The sequence below is a fragment of the Ammospiza nelsoni genome, chromosome 7 (assembly GCF_027579445.1).
Source record: "Ammospiza nelsoni isolate bAmmNel1 chromosome 7, bAmmNel1.pri, whole genome shotgun sequence".
NCBI classification, from domain to species: Eukaryota; Metazoa; Chordata; class Aves; order Passeriformes; family Passerellidae; genus Ammospiza; species Ammospiza nelsoni.
This window is the reverse complement of record NC_080639.1, coordinates 4,117,296-4,129,055: the sequence shown is the minus strand read 5'-3', so window position 1 is coordinate 4,129,055 and position 11,760 is coordinate 4,117,296. Positions and strand designations below refer to the sequence as shown.

The following is an 11,760-nucleotide window of genomic DNA, read 5'->3' as shown; positions in this document are numbered from 1 at the left end:
CAAACCCACAAGGGCTGAAACCGAATGACATCTGCAAACAGATGTAACACACATTTCCAGCTTTGGGACTTTTAAATATGTCCATGTTTCTATTGATACCTTTTCTGGATTCATGGTAGCAACAGTACGCAAAGGGTGAGAAATCCTTGGGAATTTGATGGGATTTTGGAAAGGGGAGCTGAGGGATTCTAAATTCCCAATGCCCGGAATGCTGTCATTCCTTGGGAGTTTGGGAGGGGAACTGTAGGATTCCAAATTCCCAACATCCGGAATGCCAGTATTCCATGGGAATTCCATGGGTATTTTTGGAAGGGAGCTGAAGCATTGCAAATTCCCAATGCCCAGAATGCAATTATTCCATAGTTTTGGTGGGAGTTTTGGATGGGAGCTTCAGGATTCTAAATTCCTGACACCCAGAATACCCTTGTGAATTTGGGAGGGGGACTGAAGGATTCCAAATTCCCAATGGCCAGAAGGGGAATGTGGGAGGGGAGCTGGAGGATTTGAAATTCCTGGTGCTCGGAATGCAGTCATTCCATTTTCCAGTTTTGGTGGGAATGTGACAGTGGAGCGGGAGGATTCAAACTTCCTGATGCCCAGAATGCTGTTATTTCATGAGAATTTTGGAGGGGAATGGGAGATTTGAAATTCCTGACTCCAAGAATGCAGTTATTCCATGAGAATTTGGGAGGGGAATTTGGGAGGGGAACTGGAGCATTCAAAATCCCCAATGCCCAGCATGCCGTTATTCCATAGTTTTGGCGGAAATTTTGGAGGGGAACTGGAGGATTTGAAATTCCTGATGCTGGGGAAGCCATTATTCCATGGGAATTGGGGAGAGCAGCTGGAGCATTCGAAATTCCTGATGCCTGCAATGCTGTTATTCCATGAGAACTTGGAAGGTAAATGGCAGGATTGAAAATTGCTGACGTCCGTGCCTCTCATGTGCCAAAGGTGCGGTTTTCATCTGTGCTGATCGTGCTTGTGCCAAACGTTGGCCCCAGTGCTTGTGCATTTTGATGGAAAAAAGCATGACTCAGTTTTGCTTGTTCAAAATGTTTGGCAAAGTGTTTGAAAAACCATTGTCAGTTTGTCTGCTCTCGCATTTCCTCCTGCCATGAATCCTGGAAGCGAGGAATGAGAGACAAAATACTGGTTAGTTCTGAGTGTCAAAAGTGTAGAAAGACATGAAAGCCAACGATATCATTTGTACCATCCTTTAAAACTGATCCTTCTGTTCTTTTAAGAATACTAGCAACAGAAGACAAATCTGTAATTACATTCAGAAGCTCTGAAAAGAGCTGAAATGCCCTAAACTACTGCAGCAGCCAGTTCAACAATGTGAGGAGAGCCCTCTATTGTTTGAACATCTGACTCCCATGTTTTGGTTGTTTGATTTTGCCATACTATTACTGATTGGTGTGTTTCCCCTGCTCCATCAGTGAAGAGAGTTATAGCACTTAGAGGCTCTTCACTCAGCATGGGTTTTTCTCTAAAACTTAATTTTGCTTGTAACGATTTGTGGCCTGGGTAATGAATAGAACAAACACCTGAATAATTTAACAATGCAATTTGCAAGTCTTCTGAATTTTGAAAAGCCCAATCAACCCTTTTCACAGGTAAATAAATAATTACAAAATCTTGGCCTCCCATAGATAGCAACCTTGTTGTGGCACTAATTATGATTTCAGCTGTCATCTGCATGGCTGTAAAAACTGCTTTTGGAGACCTATAAGAGAGAAAACCCCACTGTGTGATTAACAAAGGATCTTTTTCAGAAGTGTTCCTTTCAAAAATGAGACCATAAAGTTGCATTTTTTCTCCTAACACTGCAAGGAACAAGGGCTCTTCTGGAGAAGGACAGTCTGCTTTGTCTTTTTAGAAAAGCTTCAGTGACTTTTCAGGGGCATTTTGAGCTTCAGGTGTTAAAGTTGTTGGAGATTTGACATCAGTCTCCTCTCAAAAAGTTAAAAAGTGGAGCAAGTCCCGCATCTGTATGGAGTTCTACAAGATTCCCTCACTTTTATTTCTAGCTTTAAAAGAGAAGAGGAAGATATGGGAGTCAACCCAACTAAGACATAGGGTAGGATGGACTTCACACCAAGCAAACCAAGTCTGATCTTCAAGGTCTGGGAAACATTCATCTACATCAGGGCAAGCCTCAGATCTCCTCCCAGGAGCCTTTGGAGTAATTATGAGAATAAGTCCAAATCCCACTCCACTATTGGTTACATGTGTTCCATATATGCTATTGTTTCTAGAATGTTCCACCTCCAAGACTACGTATTGATACATCTTCCTTGTTTCTCCTCTTTGGAGCTTCTCCCTATCTTGTGTTCTGTTCCTGACCATAGTTGCCATTTTTATTTGTCTTTATAAGTAATTTCCTTGTTGGGCATTCCATTGTTGCCTCTCCTTCTCTGCTATTTTGCACCACATTCACGCTGAAGTCAGGGGACCCAAAGGTTTGTCACAGCCGCCCTCCCTGCGACAGCCGGTGCCCGGAGCACTGTCAGGCAGTGCCGGGATCCCGGCTGTGCTTCTGCTCCCCACAAGTGAGGAATGGCAGCCCCAGGCTCAGAGCCAGTCAGAAAGCCAAGCAAGGGAGAGCAGAGCGAGGGCACCCTGCCAGTCTCTATTGGGCATGGCCACAAAACAGCCCCTGCTGCTTCTTCCTCCGCCTGCGTTTGGGCTGTGCTGGTGGCAGAGCCTGCCAGGTTGGGCTCTGTGTTCCAAAGCCTGATGGGAGCGGGCATGAAAAGCTCTGTGTGCACAGCAGAGAGTCCTGGAAGGTGCTGGCAAGAGCATCCTGCAGGAACAGGGCTCTGGTCCCTGGCCAGGAACAGCCTGGTTTTGGTGCTGTGAGCACAGGCAGCAGCTGAGGCAGGTGAAGAGGCAGCAGGCAGCTTGTGTTTGTGGAGGGCCTGGGGCTGCACCTCTGAACCTGCACCTGGAAACTCACTTGGGGGAAGAGGAGCTAGAGCTGGAGTGCCTGTCCTGAAAGGACCTGAAGTCATTCAGCCTTGCCAGAGTGTCTTAAGGGTGTGTTGGTGTTCCCCAGCAAAGCCACACATTTGGGGAAACACCTTTGGAGGAAAGGGGCTTGCTTCTCAAGGAAAGCGCTTGCCAGGGAGCTCCCAGTGAGGCAGGTGCGAGTGTCCCAATTTGGCTCTCTGGGCTCCTTTCAGTGCTTGAGGCCCATTTCAGGTGGCAGAGGGGCATGGAGAAGGCAGTGAGGAGCAGGTTTGGCGTCTGCCTGGACCTGTGCAAACCAATCCAAGCACCTGCAGCAGGGTGTGTTACCCTCTTTGGACAGAGGTGTGAGCAGGAGCATCTCTGTCCAGCCATGAGCCCCAAAGCTCTCTGTGAGAGCTGTGAATTAAAAGGTCTTTACACACATCCTTTTCACATCTTTCCTGTCTGCTGTGTTTCAACTCTTGCCAATATGCATTGTCTCCTGCTTGGTGGGGAGCCGCTATTGCCCAGGGTCAGCATAGAGCTGGGATGTGTGGGCCAGGCAGCGTGGAGAGCCTTGGCTGACCTTGGTGTGTCCCTGGCCTCAGAAAAGGCCTCCCAAGGTCTCCTGCTCGTTGGCTCTCCCTGTGCATCTTGGAGAGAACAAGGTAGGCATTTCTGGCAGCTGGGCATCAGCCGGCCTTAACATGGGGCCGTGTGGTGGAGCGAGCCCAGCTGAGATAGCCTGAGAGCAGCCCAGTGCTCCGTGCTCCTCTCTGCTGGCACGTGAGCGTTTCTCTGCTTTTGGGATGGCCCTGGCTGTGTCAGGGCTGCTACGAGGACACGAGACAGCCGGTCCTGTCCCACTGGGTCCCAGCAGTGCCTCGCAGCAGCCCTGCAGCCACGTCAGGATGCTGGCCAAGAGAGGCCCTGGAAGCTGAGGCAGCTGATTTTAAGCTTTTGCAGATACTCCCAGGGGATGGCTAGCGGTGTTCCCTCAGGATACAGCAGTCCTGACGGGCCTCCCCAGAGCTGCCTCATGCCGCCCACTCCATGTGGCACCAGCTGCTTTCCTGTGGAATGTTCTACCTCCCCCAGGAGTGAAGAGGGAGCTGGAGAAAGAGCTTGCCAGGCTGCTCTGGATCCTTTCCCAGCAGCCCTGGTTGAGTGGAGCAGTCCGAGCTGAGCGCAGATGTGCCAATGGAACAGCCGTGCACGGGAAGGCTCGCTGGGAAGGATGATCCAGGAACCATAGGCCTGGCAGCCTGGCTTTGCTGCCAGGGAAGGCCTTGGAGCAGACCCTCCTGGCTGCCATCCCACGGCACGTGCAGGGAACCAGGGGCTCTGCTGGAGGCTGGGAAAGCTCTGCAGAGGGACGGGCACAGCTGGGGCTCCTGGCAGGGTGTTGGGGGCTTCTGTGGGGGTGTTTGGGGGGTTGGTGTTGGGGGGCGTGATGGAGAAGGAGTTGTCTGGAAGGTGAGAGTCTGGGCTGGAATTTGAGTCAGTTTGAAGGCAGCATCTGTGCTTTGGCACAGCTTTGGTTATGGAGGGCAGAAAGAATATCTGTGACTATTTCTTTTACTGGTCCTGTTTCCCCTGCAGGGAACAAGAGACAACTTAGATATTTGTACTGGGGGAATATTAGCCGTTCTGCCATCCATTCATTTGTTTGGGTTACTGTTGTAATAGTGAGTGGTCTTACATTCCTTGAGTGCTTTTATTCCTGAAGAGAATTAGGAGATTACCATCCCAAACCAAAGAATCGTCTTCTTTTTGGCTCTGTGTAGTGTTAGGTTTTTTAAAGTGACTCTCAGTGGGTGATATAAAGGAAATGAGTTCCTGCTTTGAGTGTGGAACAAACTTCAAAACCATTCCCATTCTCCGGCCATGCCAATACATTTGCACCTTTTTGGAATTACTTGAGCTGAGCAATGGGAAGCTAAGCTTTCCTGAAGTGAGGATTTCTTTATGCCAGGTTCTTCTGTGCCTTCGAGGCAAAGATGTTTTTGTGGTGCAGGAAGTTACTTCAATGAGAAAATCATTCCAGCACGGAGTAAGAGCTCCTGACAGAGACCAAGAGTTGCCAGCTGTTGCTCCAGGTGCTCCTGCCATCAGCCCCCAGTGCTCGTGGGCTTTGGCTCCCTGTGGCACAGAAGCCCCGCGGGGCCACAGGTCTCTGGGGCAGGAGACGGGCACCAGCGCTGCCAGGGCTCGGGGGGTGGCAGCTCTGCTTGGGCAGGGACTCTGCCCCAGCTGCTGATGGCAGCGCTGCCCGGGCCCCAGGGCTCAGAGCAGCATTGGTGCCCGGGCCCACACGTTCCTTGTGCGAGTCACACCCGCGGGTTTAGGATGGCCACGGGCCGGGACATGTCCCAGGGAGGCCGTGCCAGCGTCCCTGGAAGGCCCCGTGCCCTTCCCAGCGCGGCTGCGTCGGCAGCCCTGGGGGCTCCTTCTGCTGCCCTGAGCCCGCAGAGCAGGGCAGCGTTTGCTGATGCTCTGAGCCCTTCCTAAAGATCCTGTGGGGCTGCCTTGGACACCTGGGGCCAGGCATTCCTTCCAGCCTGGGCCACTGTGGCTGGGCTGGGGGCGGCCCCAGGGCAGGCGGCAGCGTGTGCAAGGGCCCTTGGTGACACGCTGCAGCACTGTCACAGTGGCATGGAATGGGACAGGATGTCCTTTGTGACATGTGTGTTGGCCTAGGAGCTGGCGGTGACAGGAGCAGGCTACAGTGCTCAGAGCACACGACAGGCAGAGCGGTTTCGTGAGGAGCCTCCGCACAGTGCGCTCGTTCGTGTCCCACCCGGAGCTGTTTCAAAGCGTTGCTTCTACACGTGTCTTCAGGGCAAGTCCGGAGGACTTCATGACCCGTAACCTTCCAGAGGCATTTGTCTTGTAATCTGGCATTATTGCAATCCATGACATGGAGCAGAGACCCTCAAGACTGTCTAAATTTGCCTGGGTGCAGAAACAGCACGAATACCCTGAAACTGACCTGGAACTGCAGACCGAGGAGGTTGTGCCTATCCAGGTGCTGCAGGAGGGTGAGTGGCAGAGTTTGGCCATAGGGCTGCTGCCTGCAGGCAGCTTGGCCCCATCCCGTCCCATGCCATGCCATGCCATGCCATGCCATCCTATATCATCCCATCCACTAGGGACATTCCGATGGACAGAACTGAACGGGGATAGCAAGATCATTGAGCAGAAACCCCCGAGAGTTCCCAAGCTGGCCTGGGTGGGGGAGGAGGAAGAAGAGCCTGACCCTGACCCAGAAGTGGAGACCGAGGAGGATGTGCCAATCCAGCTGCTGCCAGAGGGTGAGTTGCAGAGCTGGGTCACAGAGCTGGTGCCTGCAGACACATCCCCTCCCCTCCCATTCCCTCCCATCCCATCCCATCCCATCCCATCCCATCCCATGCCCTCCCATCCCATGACATCCCTTCCCTTCCCTTCCCTTCCCTTCCCTTCCCTTCCCTTCCCTTCCCTTCCCTTCCCTTCCCTTCCCTTCCCTTCCCTTCCCTTCCCTTCCCTTCCCTTCCCTTCCCTTCCCTTCCCTTCCCTTCCCTTCCCTTCCCTTCCCTTCCCTTCCCTTCCCTTCCCTTCCCTTCCCTTCCCTTCCCTTCCCTTCCCTTCCCTTCCCTTCCCTTTCCTTCCCTTCCCTTCCCTTCCCTTCCCTTCCCTTCCCTTCCCTTCCCTTCCCTTCCCTTCCCTTCCCTTCCCTTCCCTTCCCTTCCCTTCCCTTCCCTTCCCTTCCCTTCCCATCCCATCCCATCCCATCCCATCCCATCCCATCCCATCCCATCCCATGACATCCCATCCCATCCCATTTCATGACATCCCTTCCCTTCCATCCCTGGTGGTCAAAGTTTGAATTTGACAGAGTTTGGACTTGAAGATCCAAGGTTGGATTTGGTGGTGAGCAATTGGATTTATTGGTCAAAATTTGGATTTGATGATCCAGGGTTTCATTTGGTGGGCAACATTGGAATGCCATGGAATAACAGCATTCCAGGGGTTGGGAGTTTAGAATCATCTGCTTCCCCTCACAACTTCCCATCAACACTGGCAATCCATGGAATAGCAGCATTCCGGGCATCGGGAATACTGAATCCTCCAGTTCTCCTCACAAATTCCCATGGAATCATGTTGTTCTGGGCACTGGGAATTTATAAAAATGGCACCTTTGGTGCTCCAAGACGGACACATGTGTGATGGCATCCTTGCCACTACAGGTGGCAAGGAAAACTGGGAATGCCTCCAGCGGCACCGCAATCTCCACCAAGCTCAGCATTCTGCCCGGAGAACTCTACAACTCAGGACTACAGCAAAAAACATGGAAAAATCAAGGCACTCAGGCGCACATTGGAAACAAAGTGTTACTGTTCATTTTTTGCTTGCTTTTTATATTTTTAAGAGATTTTGCCTTTGTTTTTTACTTTTTTCCCAATTTTCCCCCTTTTTTCTTTTCTCCCTTTTTTAAAAATTTTCTACACCTTTAAATTTTCAACCAGAAAAATTCCCAGCAACTCAAGGGAAGAAACCCAAACAACTCAAGAAACCAAAGCAGTTTTTATCTCCAGGATAACGCATAGCAAAATAACATCTTTTAAATAGTAAAATAAAACACTAAAGGTTTATTCCCCAAAAAATCTACAAAGAAGAAATATTCAGGATCTTGGCAATTTATTTTTGACATTTTTTTATTACTACTTATGTTTATATGATCATTATTGATAATAATATTAATAATATATCTTATTTTTAAATTTTTTTCCTGTTTTTTTAATTTTTAATTCAGGAATGAAGATGGTCAAAACCAGCACAACATACACAGGAGGCAACTTCCAGTCCATTCAGAAAGGAAAAGTGGGATTCTCTTTGAAAAACATGCAGTAACATTTAAAAAACACCTCTAAAATGTTCCTAAATAAAGTAAAATTTTGGGCACTCCCAAGCCCTTGTAGCCAATTATGTTGGAATTTCTCCTATTGCGCCTCCAGGTTATTCTTTACAAGTTGATTCATTTGGAATTTTATCCTTCTTTTTCCCTATTTTTCCTTCTTAAAAACTCTTTTTCTCCCAGTTTCTTTCTGCTTGTTTCCACCAAGTTCTGCTCATTTCCAGTCCTATATGGGATTTTTACGGATCTGGATTGTGCCTTGCTTTCTTCCCCCATCCCAGCCCCCTGAAATCCCCCAAAAGTATCCCAAAAAACCTCAGCAGACTGAATCACGACATCAGCACTATCATTAGAGTGTTCCTAGACAAGTGGGCAGAAAATTTGGAATGAACACTCCCTATCCAGCAGACCCATGAATTCCTGCCACGTGGAGGTGGAAAAAGCTGCTAAAATTGGGATCTTGCCTTTCCAGGAGCGTTTTTGAACCGGGTTTTATTCATTGTCTTGTTGATGTGCACAACAGGGGACCAAATGTTGCAGGGCCTTGGACACGACTCTGGTCCTGACACACACAGGCTCCTTGTCCCACTGCTGGCCTTCAGTGTGCTCAGCAAGATGTGTAACTGCACAGTGCTGTGGAACTGCACCTTCTGCACAGGGACCTTTCCAGCCTGACCTGCCCTCGTTCCTCTGTGTCCATGCACAAACACGGTGTGGCAGAGAACGGCAGCAGGGCCTGTGTGTCCCAGGGTCTGGGATTTGCTTCAGCTCCACAGGGATGTAGGCAAAGTGAAGAAGCCAAACTGTTTATTAATGAAAGGCGAAGCAAAGGGATGATCTGGGAGGGACAAAGGGAATGACCAGGGTTCCAGGGCTGGTGGGAGGGAGATATCTACAGGCAGGGTGAAGGCAGGAGCTACCGAGCTTCTCACAGGCTCAGCTGTGCCCAGCATCAGCCGTGCCTGGAGCTCCAGTGGCAGTGGGAGATGGCGTCCTCTTCAGTGTCTCCTGGTGCTGTTCTTGGGACACTGGATTCTGAAGATGCACCTAATTCTTCAGCTCTTCTGGCACATTGGGTGTGAATATCCAGGTTACCGTGGGATGGACTAGTGTCTTTCCTTGGGACTTAAATGGCTGGAACAGAGAGGAAGACAGCCATAGTCAGCACCCACATCTGCAGGAATCCTAGAAGACGCTCCTGTCAAGGTGTGCTGGTTTGTGCATCACAGACATGATGTTTTGGGAGAGGCTGCTGGTAGGTTCCTCTGTGTCTGATCGGAAACCAGTCAAGGGTTGGCTTTGGGAATTGATAATCTGGAAAGCTGTACATGAAAGCCTCTGTGAAAAACACACGTTACGAACAAAAGAAACTTGGAATTTTCTCTTTTCCCTTCTGGCCGACAAAGAGGTAACACAGCTGACCCAGCCCAGGCCTGGCTGAGGTCAGTGAAGAAGTCAAGTCCCAGATGGGAGGGATGAGGAGATGCCTTTAGTTTTAGGCTGAAATCCTCTTGTAAACATATGGAGAAGGACACTTTTTTCCCTATAACGCATGAAGGTATGGGGAGATGAAAGTGTTCAAATGGAAGGTATGGAGCAAAACCTCCATGCTAAAGTCAGCAGATGTTAAAGTAGCTGTGATACTATGAAAAGTTTGAACAGAGACAGAGAGAAGAGTGATGAAGATCCTGTGCCCCCAGGAACAGAAGATCTCTCTTGCTAGAAATGGAAGATGATTTTAGAGATAGATAAAGAGAACCTTTGCCTTTGAACATCTCATCTTTAGAACAGTACCCCCTAAGCTGACATGGCACAGAAACACAGCTGTGGGAAAAGCTTGTGGAAAATGGGAGCGATTTCAGAATTGCAGATTTCCCTGCAGTGTGGCTGCTTTCATGGAAATTGAGAGCCATGAGAGAACTGTTTTCTTGTGGAAAATCTCCATAACATTAACAAGAGGGACTTTTCTCCTTAAGTGAGCAGGAGAAGGACTATTCTAGAGGTAGTAAAGTGACTCAAAATTCTGGTTTTGTCTCTTTACATTGTCAGTGGGAAAGAAACAGTTGTAGGGGGAGGAGAGGTGTTCTGAAGGTTTTGTTCTGATTCTTATTCTTATTACTCCTTCTTTTAGTTACTGTTAATAATTTTTTCTTCATACCCTTTTAAAGTTTGGAGCCTGCTTTGCCTTCTTCCTAATCCTATCTCAAACAGAAAATTATTAAAAACATTCTACTGGATGAACTGGTGATTAACGAACACGGAACTTTCCACACTAATTGGAACATTGGCCAGGAAATGATCAATTGGCGAACCAAAACCGCTACTCAAGGGTGTCCCACTCAGCTCTTGCATCGGCCAGAAGAGAGGAGGGGCCAACGGGATCAGCCGAAGGACGCTGGCCACGAATCCCCCCGAGCAGTGTCCCTGAAATCGCTCGCTGTGCCCTGCCCAGGCCACCCCTCATCCCCACAGGGAGCGAAGCCTGCCACAGCCGGGATAGGGACTGCAGCTCCGTGCCGGGGCAATGCAGCTCTCCCGGGCAGTCCCCGCTGTCAGCGCGCTGCCCTCACTCACCGGGACTGTGGGCCCGGAGCTCGTCCCTCTTCCCCCTGAGGCACCGCCCGGCCATGCCTGTGAACACAGAGGCTGTCACGGCCCCAGCGGCACAGCTCCGTGCCAGCGGCGCTGCCGGGGCAGCAGGCGGGGCTGGGGCCGAGCTGCGGCGGCCCGGGGTGGGAGCCCGGGCTCGGGGCTCACCGATGATCCTGATGGCCGCCTCTCGTACGGACTCCTGCGGGCTATCCAGGAACCGCAGGGCCCACTGCATCTGCTGGGCCGCTCGGCTCCTGTCCTGTGCCAGCTGCAGAGAGCGGCAGGAGGGAAGGGTTGGCGCGGGCTCAGCCCCTGGGCCGGGCGCTGCCTGCGCCCAGCCCCGGCCTCCCCTGGCCGCAGAGCCCTGAGGCGCGGCCAGCAGCCGCTGGCCAAGGGCTCCCGAGGGCAGGGGGCAGAGGGCCGGCTGCTGCCCGGGGAGCCGCGGTGCCGGCCCGCAGCCCCGCCGGGCCGGGGCTCCATGGGCACCCGGCTCGGGCCCACGGGAGCCTGGAGAAGAGCCCGGGCGGCCTCTGGCTGCAGCAGCGGGCAGGGGCACAGCTGTCAGCCCTGCACACTGAGCACCGCCCTCAGGGGCATTCTCTGGGCTGAGCCTCGGGCTTCAGGCCCTCCTTACCAGGCACTCATCAATTTTCAATGGCTGCTCCGTCTTCAGCACCTTCTGGAGATCCGTCTTCCCCAAGAACCCGGCTGCACAACTCAGGGCTTCCCGAAAGGCCTGGATAGCAGCAGAGACCCAGAGATGGCCCCACAGCCCACAGCACCGGAATCACATCCCTTGCCAAGGCCTGGAGAAGGCTGCAGTCCATGAGGTGCCAGGGCAGGACGCAGCCAAGCCCCCTCCCAGGGATCAACCAGCATCACAGAGAACCTCACCTCTGCCAGGTGTTGGTTCTCCTCATGGCAGTGCAAGAAGAGAAGGAGCAGGCTCTGGTTCACAATTGTCTGCAGGGGCCCTTTTCCCTCATCCACTACCAACTCCATCACCTTGCGGAAGAGGTCAATGGAGAGCAACTGCACTTGGCTGTTCTCCTGGAGGAAAGGAGGAAGAAAATACTTGAGCAACAAATATCCACTACTCCTGGACAAACACCTGAATATCCAGAGAGCACAAAATTTCTGGTCAGCAGCAAGTGACCATGGCTGGGGGCACAGAGCCTTACATTGTCAAAGAGCGGCAGGAGGGCCTCAGCCAGCTTTGGGGCAGAAGTGCTAGATATCACCAGACGTTTTTTCTCAAGCATCTTCTTGAACAGAGAGAGAGACATGCTGACCACCTCTCCATCTGCATCACCCAG

At 51.4% G+C, this 11,760-nt stretch overlaps 1 long non-coding RNA gene across 1 annotated transcript; it reads right to left on the bottom strand.

Moving 5' to 3' along the window:
- Window positions 1–8,642: 8,642 nt before the first annotated feature.
- On the bottom strand, window positions 8,643–10,491 carry LOC132075829 (uncharacterized). The gene is made up of 2 exons (XR_009418832.1): window positions 10,427–10,491; window positions 8,643–8,986 (listed from the first exon to the last, which is right to left on the bottom strand). It is a non-coding gene; the product is annotated as an uncharacterized LOC132075829 (long non-coding RNA).
- Window positions 10,492–11,760: the final 1,269 nt, after the last annotated feature.